At 49.5% G+C, this 6,285-nt stretch overlaps 1 long non-coding RNA gene across 1 annotated transcript; it reads left to right on the top strand.

Moving 5' to 3' along the window:
• Positions 1-1,875: 1,875 nt before the first annotated feature.
• Positions 1,876-5,892, top strand: LOC135895145 (uncharacterized). The gene is made up of 4 exons (XR_010562464.1): positions 1,876-2,081; positions 3,373-3,456; positions 4,117-4,343; positions 4,953-5,892. It is a non-coding gene; the product is annotated as an uncharacterized LOC135895145 (long non-coding RNA).
• Positions 5,893-6,285: the final 393 nt, after the last annotated feature.

Raw genomic sequence — 6,285 nt, 5'->3', positions numbered from 1 at the left:
GGGGAATGGTCTCGGTATTGTGGGGAACTTTCCTGGCTTCTGCACTACCCCGGTGAAACAGGCTAGCGAAAGGATCTGAGTCCTCACTCCCACTTCCTTTACCCAGAGGCCTCCCTGACCTCGAGGGCTCCCCTTCCACTCTCCTGTCTGGCAGAGTCCTCGTAATCCCCTGGCTGGGCCCAGGGTTCCTGGGGGGCTCGACCCCCAACCTTGTTGTGGTCACTTAGGGCAGGGGCTAGGGTGTCCCCACTCCGGGGTGCTCTCTCTGCACTGGATGCTTCCCTGACCCACTGATCATTACATACAGTTCAAAGCAAATACAATTTATTAAACAGCAATCAATTTTAAAAAATAAGGAAAAAATGGGAAAGCACATAACCGTGCTCCGTGGCACAGGGACATCACAACCAGCGTCTCTGCCATGTAAGGACAGTTCACAGTCTGTTCATCACACATCCCAGGCCTCCTGCCCAGGCCCTGGCTGTGCTGCAGGGATGCTGCGGATCGGACACTTGCTTTGGTGGTGCCCACACACTCAATCCCACCCCCGTCCCTCTGACGCCTGACTCCCTCATTAGCCTGCCCGCCCTGTCAATCAGGCTGACCTGGAGCATTGGCCTCTCCCCATTGTTGCTGGGGACTGTCAATCTGAGGGTCCTGATTTCCCATCGACCCTTCCCCTTCCTCTTGGTACTGGGAGCTAGCCAACCAAAAAACCCCCACTGAGTTTTAGTAAGGGGCCAACAGTCCCCTTACACATCAACTCTTTTGACAGAAACCAGGCAGGCAGGCCTTGCAGCTGGTTTGCCAGCTGATGGGATCCCCAACTCCCAAGCTGCTCACTGGGCGGATGGGCTGGCAGGTGCCTGGCTGCTTATCTCCCCAGGCACAGCATGCCAGCTCCCCTGCTGCCTGGCTGGTGCGCAGGCTGATCATCTCCCCAGCTGCCCATTTCCCCAGCTGCCTGGCTGGCAGATGCCAAGATAGGAAATTGTGGAATGTTGATGTCTCGTTCCGCATTGGAACAAAATGAAACATTGTGAGCCCGAAACGTCCCATGAAATGAAAATTCTCCGTTCCATCCAGTTTTATTCAATACTTTCCCTCATAGGGGGCAGGTATGGGCCTGTGTTTCAGGCTAAAATCTACTCTTTTATGCATTCCTTACTCATCCTTCAAAAATTCCTCATTCTGCTTGTAACATTTGCCATAAAGAGGCTGATCCTGCAAGATGCTGATGCCCTAACTCAGAAAAGCTATAAGCGCTTACTGTCTATTGCTAACTAGGAATGGATTACTGAATCAGGTTCTGAGCGCATCTACCTAGGTGCTGAGTGTCTCCTGTAGGGACGGGTGTAGGGTATCCTCAGTGCCTAGTCCTTGTATCCCCCCAGCTGTTGTCTCTTGTCTTATACTTAGATTGTAAACACTCTGGGGCAAGGACTGTCTTTTTATTTTGTTTGTACCGCGCCTAGCACAATGGGGTTTTGTTCCCTGACAGGGACTGTTAGGTGCTACAGTAACATGAATAATATTAATAATAATATTGACTTCAATGGGAGTTCAGGGAGTTGAGGGTACTATCCAGTCAGTGCTCTGCATCTCACAGGATCAGGCCCACTGCGAATGCAGGCAGGTGCTATTCGGTATCTTTACAGACGCTGGCGTAGAGGAGTTTTAAACAGGAAGCTAATGTGAATTTGTTTTGTCCTTGTGACATTTTACTTCCCCTTGTAATAAGCCACTTCTGCTTTTATCAAGTAGACCCTAGTGAAACCTCCCCCCTGCAAACATCCGTGTCTTCTTTTCCAGTCAGATAGCTGTGCAGTAAGGGTGTGGCTTTGCTACTGCCCCATGTGCAGGGCACATATTCAGAAGTTAGTGTTTAAACATGGATGTCTGAACAGGGCTTCCCAACCCCACATTAGGATATTCAGATCAGCACTGAGGCACCTGGATCAAGCATTTTACGGACCTCAGTGCTGATTGGAGCATCCAGATGTGGGGTTTAGATGTCCTCTTTAGACACAACTTTTAAACGCTGGGTCCTGTGGCTCCAGACTTTTCCCTCTGGAAGATGAGTGAGTATGGGGATTTGTAAGCCGGTGGGCAGATTCACGGGGGGAGGAGGGGCAGTCCAAACAAAGCCCAAATGCTCATGTTCACACACCCAAGGGGCCCTTTCCCAGCTACTGGAGAGAGACCCACACTAGCTGTGCTTCCCCGTGCCTGGTTTTCTCCTTTCTGCAGGAATGAGGCAGGAATCCTTATATCTGACTTCTTGTAGGTTGCATGTTTGCTCCTAGTCAGGAGCCCTGCGAGTACAGCTCCCTGTTTTAAGGAGCCCAAGGGCTGTAGCAGGTGCATGTGCCCCAAGACGCTGTGCTTGCTGACAGGATTCAAACTGCAGTGTTCAGGGGCTTCATAATAGAACCTTTTGACACTAGATCATGGTTCAAATCCAGCCCTGGTAGGTCGTGACCAGGGCCGGTGCAACCCATTAGGCATCCTAGGTGGTCGCCTAGGGCGCTAGCATTTGGGGGGCGGCATTTCGGGTCCTTCGGCGGCAACCGCAGCGGCCAGATCTTCGGCCGCCCTGGTCGTCGTCGGCATTTAGGTGGAGGGAGCTGGGGAAGGGGGGCGCGGGGAGGGCCGCCTGCAGCAAGTAAGTGGGGGGAGGTGGCACGCAGGGGAACTCCCCGCCCCAGCTCACCTCTGCTCCGCCTCCTTCCCTGAGCACGCCACCCCCGCTCTGCTTCTCTCCCTCCCAGGCTTGCGGCACCTAACAGCGGATTGGCACCGCAAGCCTGGAGGCGGGCGAAGTGGAGCGGCGACGGCGTGCTCGGGGAGGAGGCGGAGCAGAGGTGAGCTGGGGTGGGGAGCTGCTGCACGGCTCCCCAGGCCGGGGGGAGCTGCCGCAGGGGGGGGCGCCTCGGGGCGGAGGGGGGGAGCTGCTGGGGGAGGGGAGCTGCTGGGGGGGCACCTCAGGGCAGAGGGGGGGTGGGGAGCTGCCGCAGGGGGGCACCTTAGGGTGGAGTGGGGGGCGGAGAATTGCCACAGGGCTCGGGGGGGGGCGCAAGGTGGAAGTTTCGCCTAGGGCGCGAAACATCCTTGCCCCCGCCCTGGTCGTGACCAAATGTATTACCCACTGCCCCCAGTGTTAAGGCCTATATTACAAGGAGAAAAGGAAATGGCAGGAAATGTTGGCAAAATCTGTGCAATGCTTGCAGTGGAGTAGGGTTAATATTATTTTCTAGTCTGTTTGGTATTTCACAGAATTGCCATAGGCGTAGGGAGTTTTTTAAAGAAGCCGTTTCCTTTGTGAGACCTTAGTACACCATACAGCAGATGAATGTTTTGTGTCTGCGGCAGAGAGAGAGAAGTGGAATGAAACCCTGGCTTCCTACTGCCCCATCTGAGCTACTGAGACATAAAGAGTGAAAGATTCTCTTCCAGGTTGGTTGTGCTGTGGAGGTGTCCCTTACTCGTCCCCTAGGCAGAGGAAGTGTCCAGCTGCTTGTGTTGCAAGCTCCAGTCTAGCAATGACCAGTTCAAACAGTGGCTTCCAAGTCTGCAGCTGCATAAGGCCCCCCAGGACATGGGCTTCCAACACACCACAGAGCAGTTGCAATACTAGTATGTTTCCTGCTCATGCTCCAGTTCTTCAGGGTGTGGGCTACCAGCAGCTTCATGCTCACAGAAGGATCCGTGGTGAAATTACCTTGAGCCATCTCCTGGAGGTACAGGATGTCTCCCCCTTTATTGCATCCCTGTCTGGGGCAACTTCCAAGTTCATCCCTCCTCTTCTGGAACAAGAAACCTCCATCCAGTCTTCCCCTTAACTCCTTCCACACACACCCCTATTCCCTCCAATGGGATTGCACCCTCCCCTCAAGACAATCATTCATGCACACAACGAGGGGGAGGTGATGGGGAGAAAGCCACGCACTGAACCTGAGACCTCATAGCTCTATTGAATGGCCTTTCAGAGAGCCCTGTGTGATGGGCAGGGATGTAGGTACGTCACGGGGCTCGTGGACAGTCTCAGAGTCTGTGTTTTTTTCAGAGCTTTTCCTCAGCCTTGTAACTCTTTTTTTTTTTTTTTTAAACTATCAGTTGTGAAGTGCTGCCCACTGACAGGAGAGATGTCACCTTGCACCGTTCCATGCAGGGTGGAGAGAGAGCCTGCCACGGTCTGTCCCCCACCACCTTGCACAGAGGTGATGATTCCACCACTTGGCGAGAAACTCAGCAGCATCCACTCCAGGCTGCCTCCGAGGGTGCCCCCGTGCCACAAAGCTGATTCCAGGAGAAGAAAGAGCCACAGGGTTTTAAACCCAGAGGTATGAGGCAGAGAAGATCTTCATCCTCTCTTCGGGCCACACAACTGGCCCTCGTCTCCCTCCTCAGTATTTAGGAGTGCCTCCCTCCCCCCGGGAGACATAACCCCTCACTCAGCTTAAATCTGCCTCTGGACACTGGTTTGTAAAACATGCTACATTTTCAGTGCCCTGTAACTCCTCTCCCCATCTCCTCATTGTGCTGAGGCCGTGGCACAAACCATTTCCTCCAGTGTGAGCATTATGTTTCTCGGTTTTATGGTTAATATTGAATCTGTAAATTGGATTCCTTGCTGTCTCCTCTCCTCCTGCAATAACCTAGAACATTAGGTTTACATTCTTCTGGCCAACAAGTGCAGAACTGATTACCATGCAAAACCTTGAGAAAGCAGAGCAGGATGGGATCCTTCAAGCAGAAAAGTGTGTTATAATATGAAGCTATTATTACACAATCTGGGTTTTAATTAACTACTTTCCTGTTTTGCTTACTACTTGCTGACTTAGCACCTATTTTGTTTTTAGATGAATGTGATAAGAGCAGATAATATTATTTATCACGATAAATTTAGCATGTTATAAAAGCGTGAGTGTTATTTTCTTTATTGATTACAGGCTAAAGCTTCCTAGCAGTGCTGAAGAAAAGCTGATTCTATATTCCAGATAAATGCTGAGTTAAAACTTTTGCTCACATTGAGAATGTTGGACAAATCAGAAATGGCTACAATGTCATACAACAGTTTGGCTAGTTGTGATTGTTAACCACTTTACATGAAATATGCCCCACTGTGTAATACAAAGCCTTTCAGGTTTTCATCTTTCCCCTTGATAGTGTGTGGATTGTTTTAGTTACATAGGATAAATACTTATTGCAAACCCACATATATAGAAAATCCAGATAATGGGTCAGATCCTCAGCTGGTATAAATTGGCATAGTTCCATTGACTTCAGTGGAACTACTTCTATGCATAGAAATCATTTTGTCCATTCTTGCAATCTCCTAACTCTCAATCAAAGTTGTCATTCTTTTTACATGGAAAAAAAATCAATCCCCATGATTCTGGCATAAAAGCCTACACAGGTGCAAATTCTCATAAGTAAGAAAGACGAGAATCACTGAGCCTGATTCTCCACTGCCTTGCTCTTTGTACGCTCATTTATACCTTTACCTCATTGGGTGTAAGACACTATCTGGTCAAAATGGTTGCGATTTAAACTCACGTGGTATAGGTGTGACTGACTACAAGATGGTAAAGAATCAGATCCAGTGCCTAGGAATGTTATCAAAACCCACCTGGATGCCAAATTTAATTTTTACTTTGTTTGATTGTTACAGGTTACTGGGGAAAATACAAATTCTGCTGTCAATTATGCTGATGTAAATTTGGAATAAGGGCCAAATTCTGATTTCATTTACACCAGTGTAAATGGAGATCAGCTGAAATCAGTTGTTACTTTGGATTTAAACTACTGAAATTCATAGCAGAATTCTATCTTTTACAGCAGATGTACAGAAGCACCTGCAAATAAAAATGTGATTCCTGCTTTAGCTTATCTCTTATTGTGCTGTTTATTGCTGCACACTTATCATGCAGTACATTGCTGATGACTAGACCTTGGACTGGCTTGCTATATGGGGAGGGCTGCATTCTTTTTTTGGAGCCTGGTCTCACTAAGTGAACCTAAGGAATGAAAGCGCATTGCATGCGCAGGGACCGCTGAGTCAGCCTTGAGAGTTACAAGAAGATGCAAAAAATATAATTGCTCCAGTGGTACCTTAGGCAAAGGTGTGGTGCAGCTAACAAGTACCCAACATTTATACAGAAAACAAGACTTCAGCCTTAGCTATGTTGGAAAACAGACTTTACATGCTCTATAGTCTTTCGCTGCACTTTCCCTGCTGTGGGACACTCCCCAAATTTCTCCTGGGAATATTGTGGGCTGGTG

Source organism: Emys orbicularis, chromosome 1, assembly GCF_028017835.1.
Source record: "Emys orbicularis isolate rEmyOrb1 chromosome 1, rEmyOrb1.hap1, whole genome shotgun sequence".
In the NCBI taxonomy this organism is placed as follows: Eukaryota; Metazoa; Chordata; order Testudines; family Emydidae; genus Emys; species Emys orbicularis.
Note: the sequence above shows the minus strand (reverse complement) of the source record. Positions and strands in the feature narration are given on the sequence as shown.